At 45.8% G+C, this 12,758-nt stretch overlaps 1 protein-coding gene across 6 annotated transcripts in view; it reads left to right on the top strand.

Annotated features, from left to right (window-relative positions):
- NFIC (nuclear factor I C) overlaps nt 1-12,758 on the top strand; it is a 123,990-nt gene that overhangs the window by 71,494 nt on the left and 39,738 nt on the right. The window lies entirely within an intron of this gene.

Raw genomic sequence — 12,758 nt, 5'->3', positions numbered from 1 at the left:
TGAGAGAAGGAAAACTCTGATCCCAAACCTCCACTGCCTTGTGGCTACATCCAGTTATGGAAAAGGCTTCAGGAGTCAACCTCGAGGCAAAATCCAGAGCCGGAGTCCCTGAGGCAGTTCATGGCTGAACACAGTCATGTTCTGGCAACTCCTGCGACGTCACTGGAACCAACCGTATTGGCTTCTGCCTTTCCATTGGACCATTTCAGCGACGTGGAGAGGAGGGATTTGCTGCATGGGTAACAGTCTATCCTCCATATCTACTTTATCCAGGCTTCAGGCACTGGAGAGGACACTCTGTTCCAGAACCACTATTCAGAGCGCGATACCATCATCTTCCAAGATTGAAGGATGCCAACAAAAAGTCTTTGTAAAGAGTGTGTTGTGGATATAGCCAAATTCTGCTTCTATGTGGTTTTAAACTCTGGTTTTAAGATTTTAGATAAATAGGTGCATGGCTTATGTGCTGATCAACCTAATAACTTGAACTTGAGCATGCCACATCAGGTGGTCTTGGCTGGGCCAAGCAATACCTATGCGATACCATAGTCTACCATAGACTGAAGGATGCCAACAAGAATGTAACACCTTGAGCATTGTGCAGGGAGGGTGGAATTAAAAAAAAAGAAAAAAGAACAATGAAATAACCGTTTAACAGCCGAAACATAAATACAGAGGGGCTAGTATAGTGGTTCTCAAATATTTAGCACCAGGACCCACTTTTTAGATTGAGAATCTGTCAGGACCCACCAGAAGTCATGACTGGAAGTGACATCATCAAGCAGGAAAATTTTTAACATTCCTAGGCTGCAATCCTACCCACACTTACCCAGGAGGAAGTCCCATTGACTATCAACATTAAAAGAATATTCATAGTAGCCTGTTAGAAGTACAGGTCTGTAACATTTCCCCAAATGCAGTCACATACCATGGTAGCATCAAGTCTAATATGTTAAAAATAAAATATTGAAATGAATGGGGACCCACCTGAAATTGGCTCACGACCCACCTAGTGGGTCCCAACCCACAGTTTGAGAAACACTGGGCTAGTATGTTTAAACTTATTTAATTGCATTCAGTGTCAATACAAACAAAATTTGGTTCTATAAATTAAATAAGAGCTTACTGCTTGAAAGTCAGTGCCATGCTTTTGTCCTCATGGACCAGAATGTGGGAAGGCAGCAACAAGTTCTCTTCTTGATGAGCCATTGGGTAGAATCCTGCCTTGGTGTTTTTCCTTGTGCCTCCACTAATAAAAGGGACTAGAACCTTACTTTTAAAAATGAAAGCTGAATGTTGAAGGAGGTTGAAAAGCTAGGATGGGTGGTTCCTAGGACAATCTGGAGTTGAACTGGTCTTTTAAGACAGTAACACGTTTTTACTGTTTAGACAGGTAAACGACATGCTGATGGGCATCTCTTCAATGCCTGGTTTATTTTAACTCATTTCCAGAGCTAGCAGTGCTGCCAGGCACTGTACTTAATTGGCAACAACACCGTTCGGAACACACCTGACAGACAGCAAAACTGAATGGAAAAAACTTCTCCCCCCTTCCATGTGGGGCAATCAAATTTCAAAGTAGAGGAACCAGTGGGAGGAGACTGAGCCTGAAACCGACAGGCCAATCTGCATTTATTATAGGCTAAGCCGTTTTTTTCATATCTGCTCCTAGGTACCTAGTGTTGCCAATGAGATCTCAAGAAGTTCAATCGATGGCATTGATCCAAGTTGCACAAGGCAGGCCCAGGCAGGCTGTTGCGATGGCAGCATCAGCAGCTCCACCCCTCCTTCCCCCCTTTTCCATTTTTACGAAAGAAAACAATGTATTGATTTTACTGACTTGCCAATTCATCTCCCCCTTTGTTCATTCCTTTCCCATGCTTGCCATTCTTGGTAGGTGAATGGGGCTTTTAACCTTTTCCCTGCCACTCATCAACACTCAGGTTGCCAGCTTCCTTCTCTGGTTTTTTTTTTTTTAAATTGTGCCCTGTTCCTTTAAAACTCATCTCATGTGTATTATAAATAAGCTCAGTAAAATTTATTCATTTATATGTGCCATCTCAAATGTATTCATTTATGTAAATTTATTCAAATTTGAAATGTAAATTAACTCTTCCCCCCCCCCCCGGTCCCCCAACACAGTGTCAGAGAAATGATGTGGCCCTCCTAGCAAAATGTTTACCCATCCCCGGATAGAATTATGGCAAGAAGATAGACCCCTGCCCCAAGGAACTTGCAGTCAACACTTCTGTGTGTTGGGCTGCTGTTTAACGGTAAAGAACATAGCCATGGGGTTTTAATACTTTTGTGCCCTGAGGAGAGGCAAAGCAAGTTGATACATTTCATTTGAGAAGGGATCTGGGTACCAGTAGAGCAAAACTAGGGTAGGAATTTTGAGGGGAAACCTTTTTCTCTCCCAGACGGCTGCCCCAATCTTCCTTACCTTTCACATCCCGCAGCATGATTCTGGCACTCACTTAATGTTGAAAGACTAATAGAAAACCATTGGAAAATTGCAGAGGTTGTGAGGTTCCCAGGCAGTTTCTTTTTTCAAATAATGCGCGTGGGGCTGTTTGGCCATTGCAGACATATAGGGTTGTGAAAGAACAACCAGAGATTAGGAACTATGCTAGGTATTTGGAACTGGTTTGAGACTGGTATAATGGTCATGGCTTACTCCGAGGAATCCCAGGTATTTCTTTTTGTGCAAGGGGGAAACAGCAGCATCACGGGGAGTGGCATCACCTAGTACGTAGATCGGCAATTTTGCAGTAACGTGATGACATCATCATGTCACACGCCACTTCTGGGTTGCCAAGCTTTTACCGCCAGAGTAAGGAGGAGCTGGCCATGGGATGCCAGGTGCAGGTGTGTATCTGCTCTGTCCTTGGCAAGTGCCACTGGCTCTCCTGCCCCTGCTCTTCCACAACAACTGAGCATCCTGCAAGCCTGGCTGTGGCATATCTGAGGCTGGCATGGCCAGGGCAGGTGTGATGCTGGCACCCCCTTAGCACCATCATGTCTGGTACCTGGGGTAGACTGCTCCCTGCCCCTCTGTTCCTACGCCACTGGGGGGGGGATGAGAATTCTCTGTTAACAAGGCCCACTTCTCAATTCAGGAAGGAAGGCAAGAGCAATAGGTAGAGTGAAGAAGCATGATGGGGAGAAGGGAAGGAAAAAGTCTGATGGGTGGTGAAAGGAACCACCCTTTCCCCTGGGGGCTGGGGATAAGAATAGGCCCTCAGTTTGGCTGTACTTGTCGTAAGAGGCGACTAAACAGCCACCGGGTAGATGGGACTCGTCAGCCTGGGAAGGCAGCTCATCTGAGAGAAGGAAAACTCTGATCCCAATCCTCCACTGCCTTGTGGCTACATCCAGTTATGGAAAAGGCTTCAGGAGTCAACCTCGAGGAAAAATCCGGAGCCGGAGTCCCTGAGGCAGTTCATGGCTGAACACAGTCATGTTCTGGCAACTCCTGCGATGCCGCTGGAACCAACCGTATTGGCCTCTGCCTTTCCATTGGACCATTTCAGCGACGTGGAGAGGGGGGATTTGCTGCATGGGTAACAGCCTACTTTACCCAGGCTACTTTACCATACCTACTTTACCCAGGCTTCGCGCACTGGAGAGGACACTCTGTTCCAGAACCACCATTCAGAGCATGACACCATAGTCTTCCGAGACTGAAGGATGCCAACTACTGGTGAAAGGAAGGAGAGACAGAGAGAAAGAAAGTAGGAAAGAATGAATAAACATGCAGCACTATATTCTGTATTGTTTTGCACCTACAAAGTCTTCTAGGGTCCTTAATCCAGGCTGTTTTGAGCCAATTCCCTGGACTAAGAGAAACCTCCAAATCCAGCCACTCCAAACATACCTTGCAGGCTGGCAGGGAGAGCAAATGCTGTCATCTTGGTAATACTGCAGACAGCTGAAGATTAAAAGGACCTTAATGAATACATGGGACATCTGCCATGTCCGACACATCCCGTTCCGTTGGTGTGATGAAGACAGGGTGGTGGATTCGAACAGCTGGGCTGCTGCCACAAGAATATGGGTGGCAGAGCAGATGAGTCGTCTGGATAACAAACCTCATATTTTATATTGTGTTAGTATTGAGGATAATTTGGAAGCCACTGAACAGGCAGGATGGGAAATTTGTGATGGTGCTTCCACAACAGAGAGCCGACATTTGGTACTCGTGTGATCAGAAAGTGTGAGACTATGTGAAAAGTTTGTGGTTGTGACATTTTTATGCCTTTTCCCCTCATTTGGAGGGTATGAAGTGTCCCCTGGAATTATTGTTTCAGCCAGAAAGTTGACATTTGGTACATATAGATCCTACTTTACTTGCCAGAAGAAACAGTATAAAAACAGGTTCCAGCACTACTCCAGTAGAAATATGGAATCGCTTTGTACTGAGTCAGGCTATTGGTCTTTCTGATTCTGTACTGTTGACACTGTCTGGCAGCAGTTCTTCAGGGTTTCAGGCTCTGGGGTTTTTCCAACCTCACCTAGAGATGCTGCCAGGAACTCAAACTGGGATTTTCTATATGCAAAATAGGCACTCTGGCAGTGGGCTGCTACCCCTCAGTCTGACCTAGTTGAGATTTCTCTTCTCACAGTGTGAGCGTAACATGGGCGCTCTAAGTTTAGAAGCCCATACAAAAATCTTATTCTTCCACAAGATCCACTGGTGTGTCCTCTTAACACGCCTTTTCCATTTCCTTTCCCAACTGTCTTTGGCATAAAAAGCAAGTGATTAACATTTGTCCTGCCCCCAGCCAAAGGTAATTTTTCACTTCCTTCCGCAATGCTACACTGTTGGTCAATGTTCTGTTTCTGACAGATTGCCCTTCAGCCATTAGAATGTTTGTGAATGTTCTGTGACATCACTGCAGCCTGGCCAATGATGGTACAAGCACTCTCCAACTTACCTTAGCCTCGACTTTTGTAATTTTGAGTTGACATAAAGTTTGGGCTGCACAAGAGGAGCCACCCATGCTCATCTCTTGCCGCTCTGTAAAGCTTACCACTTGCTTTGATGTGGAAGCTGGGATAATTCCTGGAGTGCCCCATGTTTTCTCTTCTGTTTAAAGAGGTCACATGGAAGAAGGGGAGAGATTGCTGTGCTTTGAGGAGCTTTACAGAGGAGCAAGTGTGGGTGAATCTTCTTGCATAGCTAGCTTCTAGCTTATGTAAAGCTCAGCCGATGTAAGGATGTCCCAAACAGAATCCTTCGTTAAGTCAGGGACCACTTGTATGTGTTGTGAAGGGATGGGGTAGATGCAATCGATTGCAACTGTTGAGAAGCAGTCCTGCTGTGTTTTAGATATTGCCCCATGGGGCAAAGAGCAGCTTGGGGCAATTTTCCAACATGGAAATGGGACAGGGAGAGTGTAGTTCCATAGTCCCCCCTGCAGCTCTATAATCCCAGTCAGATTTGGGGGCAGTAAAACTTGAAAAAGAGCCCTGGGAGATCTGATCATAGCTCTCCTATCCACACTAACATGCCTTCCTCATCTTTGCAGACACTGGTGTTTTAACCGCTCTACTCCACTGCCTCTTCTCCTATGCCTTTAGCCTAGGAGCCTGGATTCCTAGCTCACTCCCTTGCCTCAACCACAAGAAACCGCCCAATCCCTGGGCTGCATGCTTTGGCAAGTTTCCGTCACTAACAACTTCCAGAAAAGCTTTGTGTGTGTGACTTTTGCAAGTGACATGGGGAGGTGGGAGGGTATTGCAATCTGTGAGTATGAGTGGAAGTGTGTGTGTGTGTTGGTGTGTCATACTGAGCTTCCCCCAGCCGCCTTCTTTCTCCTCATGCTTTCCAGAGTGTATCGCTCCCTCCCCATTCCAACCGTCAATTTTCCTCCCAGCTCAAATTGCTCACACTCCCGGCTCCAAGATTTCGCTGTCTCTCTTTGCCAAGGATAGTGGCTTGTAACTCGGTTTAAAAATAAAAAAGGAAAGACAACGGGCGGCGCGAGAGAAGAATGCCACCCCTGCCCTCCTCAAGCATTGGCACTTTTTTTCTCCTTGGCCGCAGTGCCTCTTTTCTCTCTCTCTCTCTCTCTCTCTGTGGGACAGCTGGAGGACTTCACAACTCTTTTAAAAAATGGCTGCCAAGGAGGAGGGGGGAATTAACTTTTTGGAACGCAAGTGTTAACTGTGCTTCTCTTCCTTTTGCCCAAAATGGCTGCCAGCAAATGGTGGGGAGGGTGTGTACGAGTGAGCAGTGGAGTGGGGGGGGGAGAAGTTGGAGAGCAGCTCCGGATGGGATAGGTTGGGGGCCTGGAGACATTTTTTTAAGCCTCGTTGTGTAAGGAGGATGAAGGCGAGAGCCAAAATTCCAGTGCCAAAGTAAACAGCCTGTGAACTGCACGTTCTTTTCCGTCTCTCGCGTTCTTTTGCCAACCCTGCATTTTCTCTTTCTTCCTTCTCCATTCTGAAATGTCCCCCCCCCCCCAAGGGAAAATGGTCACAAGAAGATGATCAACTTCTGTTTTCTGAGGGCTGGGGTGCATGCCTGTGTTTGTACTTTTTAAACACTTGGCGTTGCTTCTTCCGAGTGATGATATGGGGGGAGCAACGGAAAACTGAGTTCTAGGGGTAGGGGGGGACCTGCTACAGCAAGGGAGGGGGGGAAAAGAGGGCAGTTTCCAGCCTTGGCAAAACAAGCACATTATTTTACTTGGTTTTTTTTGGGGGGGGGAAATAAGAGTAGACACACTTGGGGTAGTTTTCTGCAAGCTCGGATTGGTTGCTGGGGTTCCAAATGGAGCACAAAATGGCTGCATGGGGGAGTAATGCTGGCAAGCAGAGAGGGGAGAAAACAAAATGGCCGCCCCCGGCTGGTGACGTTAACGTTAACCCAGGAGGTGCTGCCTTGAAAGCTTTCTTCACAGGCTCCGTTGCTCCTTGCCCAGTTACCCACAACGTGGTTAGGAAGAATTGTCTCTCCGTGCACACAGTCTTTTTCGGGGGCCGGGGCTGAAGGGAGAATCAGTGCACACCCTGGTCGGATTTTCTTGTCTCCCACAGACAAACCAGCACAGTGTCCATTTCCAAAGCTCTTAGGGGATGGCGTGCAAAAAAGGGGGAATGTAGTAATGCCGGCAGGCTGACTGGCTGGCAGCGCTGGGGCTCTGTGTTTTGACTGTGGTTGTTTGGATCATCTCAGATTTTCTCCCTCCGATCCCCCTGCCAAATGTACGGCTGAGCCCGACGTCGGCCAGAGGCCATGAAACAAAATGCCAAAGGCTGTGCTGGCGGGGGAAAGTGGACGATTTCATGGGGGGGGGGAGCAGTGCAAAAGAGAGGAGTGTGAGAGGGAGAGAGAAAGAGAGATGGAAGAAGATAGGAGAGAAATATTTTGGCAAGGCAGTTTGGCTTGGGCCCAGTTTCTGAGGCCAAGCGTAGGCTGGGATGGAAGGAAACAGTGGGCTAGACTTTAGAGGAAGAGTTGGAACAACCGCAATCTCTGGCGGACTGGGCAACCTGCGTTTTGGCTCACTAGCCCTGCTGAGGGTCATATAAATGCTCCCTCTCCACAATAACCTTAACATGTAACCACAGCTCTGCTCAGTCCCACAACTATTGCCATTTGCCTATGAAACATTTCTTTAAACGAAAAGAAAATGCCTCCAGATTGTTCTACTTGCTAAGTGTCAAGGCTGGGTTAGGGGCATTTGAGCTCAAATCCAGGCCTGGAGGGTCTAACTCAGGGTCTAACAGTCACCGGAGCTGGAAGTTGAAGTCAGAGCTGGATGCCTGAAATGCAACAGGCTCTGCTCTGTCAGCCAGAGAACAGCAAAGGGCCAGGATCTGAATACATCAAGTCACTTATTTAAGTACGGGTTAGGTTCCTCTGTCCTGAAGTTGAAACATTCGGTTCTTACTAGCCCGGTGCAATTGTGCCGGCACAAATGCATCACCAAAGGATATACTACACCTGTGTGAGAGCATCAGCACAGTTACCTGTAACCTGGATGATTGTAATTTAGAGGTCTGTAACTTTGGGAGCCAACGTACTTATACCTGGTCAGACAGAGGCATTGTACTGCCTGCTGATTTTTTTCCCCTTGAAGCTTGGCCTCTTGAACCATTGTGGGTACTGCAACAACTGATTACAGGATGGGGCTTTTCACAGAATTCACCGTGCATAGCATTTCACCAATGAAGAGGTGACACCCAAATGGCAGTGCCCCTTTGGGAATCAAAAAGGTCCAGTTTCTTTACTGCATTCCTAGTTTTCCTTCCTCTGTATCTTAGACCAGTGGTTGTCACACATTTAGCACCAGAACCCACGTTTTAGAATGAGAAGCTGTCAGAACCTACCGGAAGTGACATCATCAAGCAGGAAAAATTTGCACAATCCTACGCTGCAATCCTATCCACCCATACCCAGGAGTATGTCCCATTTACTATCATACATACATAGCAGCTTGTTAAAAGTACAGGTCTGTAACATTTCCCCAGATGCAGTCGCATACTATGGTAGCATCAAGTTTAATATATTAAAAATAAAATATTGAAATGAATAGGGACCCACCTGAAATTGACTCACGACCCACCTAGTGGGATATGAGAAACCGTTTGAGAAACACTGTCTTAGACATTGAGTAGTATCTGGTGGCTTTGCTGTATGCTGATCCTTGGCTGGGAGTTCATTTTGATGTGGTGATATTTGATTGTGTGTTAATGTTTTGATTTGTAAGCTGCTTTCAGAGGCCTTATGATTGAAAGGCAGGATTTTTAAAAAATACTTCTAATAAAGAAAATTGTTAGTCTTTAAAAAGAGCTTTTCAAAACATAAGTTGCTAACTCAAAAGCAGACTTCATATGCCTTTTCAACTTAGAAAAGCAAAACAAAAATTTTGTCTCACCTTGGCAGGGCTGGACAAGATGCTTTTTTGTGCAATCTAAACTGTCTAGATGAGTTTTTTTTTTAAACCCAGCCAGTAGTAGTAGTAGTAGTAGTAGTAGTAGTAGTAGTAGTAGTAGTAGTAGTAGTTTCAGTAGGCTTTTAAAAAAAATTTAAAAATTACCTTTACTTAGCCTAAGTATAGTAGATACTGTATAGTAGATACTTAGGCTGTGTAAAAATAATTTTTAAATCTTAAAAAAAAAAAGCTTACTCAAGCTTACTTAGTATCACGGGCCCTGTTGTCTGAACACAAATTTGATTGACAGGTGTCAAAGGCAGAGACTTTTAGGTGGTGGTGCCAGTGTTCTGGAATTCACTCTTTAAGGCAACCTATCAAACCCTGGCTTTACATACACTCTTAAGTCTTACCTCTTTCATAAGGCGTTGAATTAATGGCCTTTTAAGTGATGTTTTAAACTTCTTTGCTGCTTTGTTTGATGGTTGTGCATGTGTTCTTGTGGATTTTTATGCTTTATTTTTAAAAATGCATAGTAGCTGCCTCGCAAGGATGCTGTTCCAAAAGGCAGGATACAATTGAAATGCGTAAATAAATCAAACTTCACATTTGTCAGTCTCCACCCACACTCTGCTCCTTTCTCCACCGCTGCCCAATCAGGTATTACTTTGACTTTGTCTGCTGGCCTTGGGGAGTGGGGAAGGGTTTGTATATAAGTCGGAAACCCTAGCATGGTTCCAGTACATGTAAATGTTTGTGCATGTACACTAAAGCGTCCTATAGTGCCTTATTTACCATGCCGCACGGTGTGTTCTGAGGGGTTTATTGCAAAGCATTGACAGTGTTTTATTTGTCATTCTAATATACCTTTAACCATGCAAACAAATACCTTTTATGCTTGTTTTAATAAATGGATGCCAGTGGAGAAGTTATTGCAGGCCCAATGGCTACTACAGGTTGGGTCAGTCCTTTAGCATTTTGTAACAGTGAAACTAAAGTGGCCCCTACAGATATCCTTGGGCTGAAAACAGGGGCATTGTAGGTACACAATTGTGTCCATGAATACGCTCCACCACAATCTGCAAAGAGAGACGTATGCATTTTTAACATTCCCCGCACCACAATCTGTGTTCCTCCCTGCTATTGTTTATTGTTGCTAGTTCTAATATGCCTGTAGTATCTGGTGTAGTAGTTCGAGCTTTGGGCTAGGAGCAGGGAGACTGGTGGTCAGATCTTGAGTGACAAAAATCAGGATACTGCTTACTTTGCCTTGCTTTGCTTGGGAAAGGTACTACAAAATAAAGACTGTGCTAGGTTAATTGGCCTGGGCATACGTTACCCATTCACCTGCAGACAGTGTTTGGGACTCAGTAGAAGGACACTTAAAATATATATATCCTTCATCAAGGATGCCCAGGGACGTGTGGATTGTAGCCAAGTATTGCTGCATCTGAGAGGGAGGGGGGTGTGCAGAGAAGGAGAGAGAAGAGGCTGGGGGGGGGTGGAGGTTGGCTAATCCAGGATGCTGGTAGGAACCTATAGTGCTGAGCTCAGCGTCTGCACAGACTGCCCAGAGAGCCTGATTATTTTTAGATAAGATGGAAAGCAGAGAACGAGGAGTTCTGGGCTGCAGCCCGCATGAGGCGTGAGTTGTGTTTCTGATGAGGAAGAGAAAGTAGGAGGCGGGGAGGGTGGACGAAGTTGCTGCTGCAGTGGCCATTCCTTTTTTCCCCCTTTTGTGCCATTTTGCTCTCCAAACTGCAAGGCCACGTGGCTGTTTCCCGGAGAAGAGAAGAGGCCTGCCTCTGGAATACACTGCAGCACAAACTTGCAGAGTTTGAAGGGAAAGCCACATGGTGATCTAATCCAACCCCTCTGCATAAAGTTGAGAACATAAAGAGAGTCCTGCTGGGTCAAACTAAAGATCTGTCTAGCCTAACATCCTGTTTCCTGTAGTGGCCAACCAGATGCCTCTGGGTAGATGACAAGCAAGACAGGAGGGCAACAGCCCTCTTGTGTTCCATCTCCCTAGTGTTTGGCAATCTGACTGCAACTGTGCATGGAGGCTCAATTTAGCAATCATAGCTAACAGTCACTGATAACTGTCATAAAAAGAGCATTGCTGGATCAGAACAAAAGTAAACTTAGTCAAACATCCTGTAGTCAAACAGATTGCCTGCGCGCATTGAGGTTACCATCCTGGCTAAATATGTTGATAAACCTATTTAAATGGAAAACAATTTTAAGCCATTTCTCCCAACATTGCATATATGCAACAGGGATCAAATGTGTATACCTGTGGACTGGGAAAAAAAATGAGTTAACTGTAATTCCTGCCATTTTACGATTTCCTATGGGTAAAACTGTTTCCCTACCTTTGTTCAAAACTTTCTGGGGACTCCAGGGCTAGATAAAACTATCGAGCAAACGGCTGATTAATCAGGCATCCCTTCATAAATGTAAAATGGTTTCAGTTCAGTTTAGACCACGGGTGTCCAAAGTTTTTGGCAGTAGGGCCACATCTTCTCTCTGAAACTGTGTTGGGAGCCAGAGGAAAAAACATTTAATTTACATTTAAAATTTGAATAAATTTACATTACATAAATGAATATATTAAAGATGAACTTACATGAATGAAGGTCTTGCAATAGCTTAAGACCTATAAAAGGTCCTGCACAAAGCAAGGCTGGCCTTTCCTTTGCTGCCTCTACTGCATCACAGAAGTGAAATAGCAAGCAGTGGAGGAAGCCCTCATCCCAAAGCTCATGTGAGAGGTCAAACAGTTGCCTTCATGCTGAGAGCAGTTGCGTCGGGCCAGTGTGGACTCCAACAAACCTCCGGAGGGCCAGAGGCTCATTGGAGACTGGCTTGTCCCTGAGGGCCACATTGAGAGGCCTCGAGGGCCACATATGGTCCACATATGGTCATTGGAGACTGGCTTGTCCCTGAGGGCCACATTGAGAGGCCTTGAGGGCCACATATGGACCATATGGTCCACATATGGTCCCAGGGCCGGGGTTTGGGCACCCCTGGTTTAGACAAAACCAAAGGACCAAAATAGCCTCTTTGACCTCAGGTCACAAAAATTTCAACAGTTTTGGAGAATGGGCACAATGAAGACAAAGAGAGTAGCCATATCTACAGTAGTGCTGCACCTCAGGGTGGCTGGTGGTTGGTGACTGCCATTTTTCCCAGAGGTTCCTTGGGAGCAATACTAGGTGATGTCCTGCACTATTCCCAAGAGACCTATGGAAAGAGAAAGGGCAGCTGCCCAGTAAAATTAGGCATATAATTTAGTGAAATTTCCACCATTTCCCCCCTATAAGGGTCCTGGAACAATGTTATTTCATTGCGTAACATTATGCAATGGGACGTCTGGGGGGAAAAATGGTGGCCAGCAGCCCTCCAGAGAAACGAATGTACTTCAAAGCACTTATTATTATTAACAGTATTAACATACTTAACATACTTATTTAGTTTTCTTCCTGCATGTTACTTGGGAGTATTCTTCCTGCACAGGTTTGGAAGTAGTATGACGTCATGCCAAACATCCAGCACTGGTATGGTATCTGCAGTGCTGTAGTCGGCCTTGTGTTAATGGCGCCAGTGGGGTTCTTGAGGTCAGGCATTACGTCTGCTACCGGCGGTCAGGGGAAGGAGGGAGGGTGAGAGGCTCCATCTGCAACAGCGGCTCGTTAATCACCACACAGGCAGCAAAGTGAATGCTGTCGAGGGAGCGCCAACAGAGAGAGGGAGGGTGGCCATTACTGTGAAAATTATATTACATTGAGCAGCCATTAGTGTTTGGCTGTTACTGTAGCAACTCAGAGGGGCCTAGGCTTGTGGTCAGCCATCTCAAATCTTTTCTTATGT

The sequence above is a fragment of the Tiliqua scincoides genome, chromosome 8, assembly GCF_035046505.1.
Source record: "Tiliqua scincoides isolate rTilSci1 chromosome 8, rTilSci1.hap2, whole genome shotgun sequence".
Classification (NCBI taxonomy): Eukaryota; Metazoa; Chordata; class Lepidosauria; order Squamata; family Scincidae; genus Tiliqua; species Tiliqua scincoides.
Note: the sequence above shows the minus strand (reverse complement) of the source record. Positions and strands in the feature narration are given on the sequence as shown.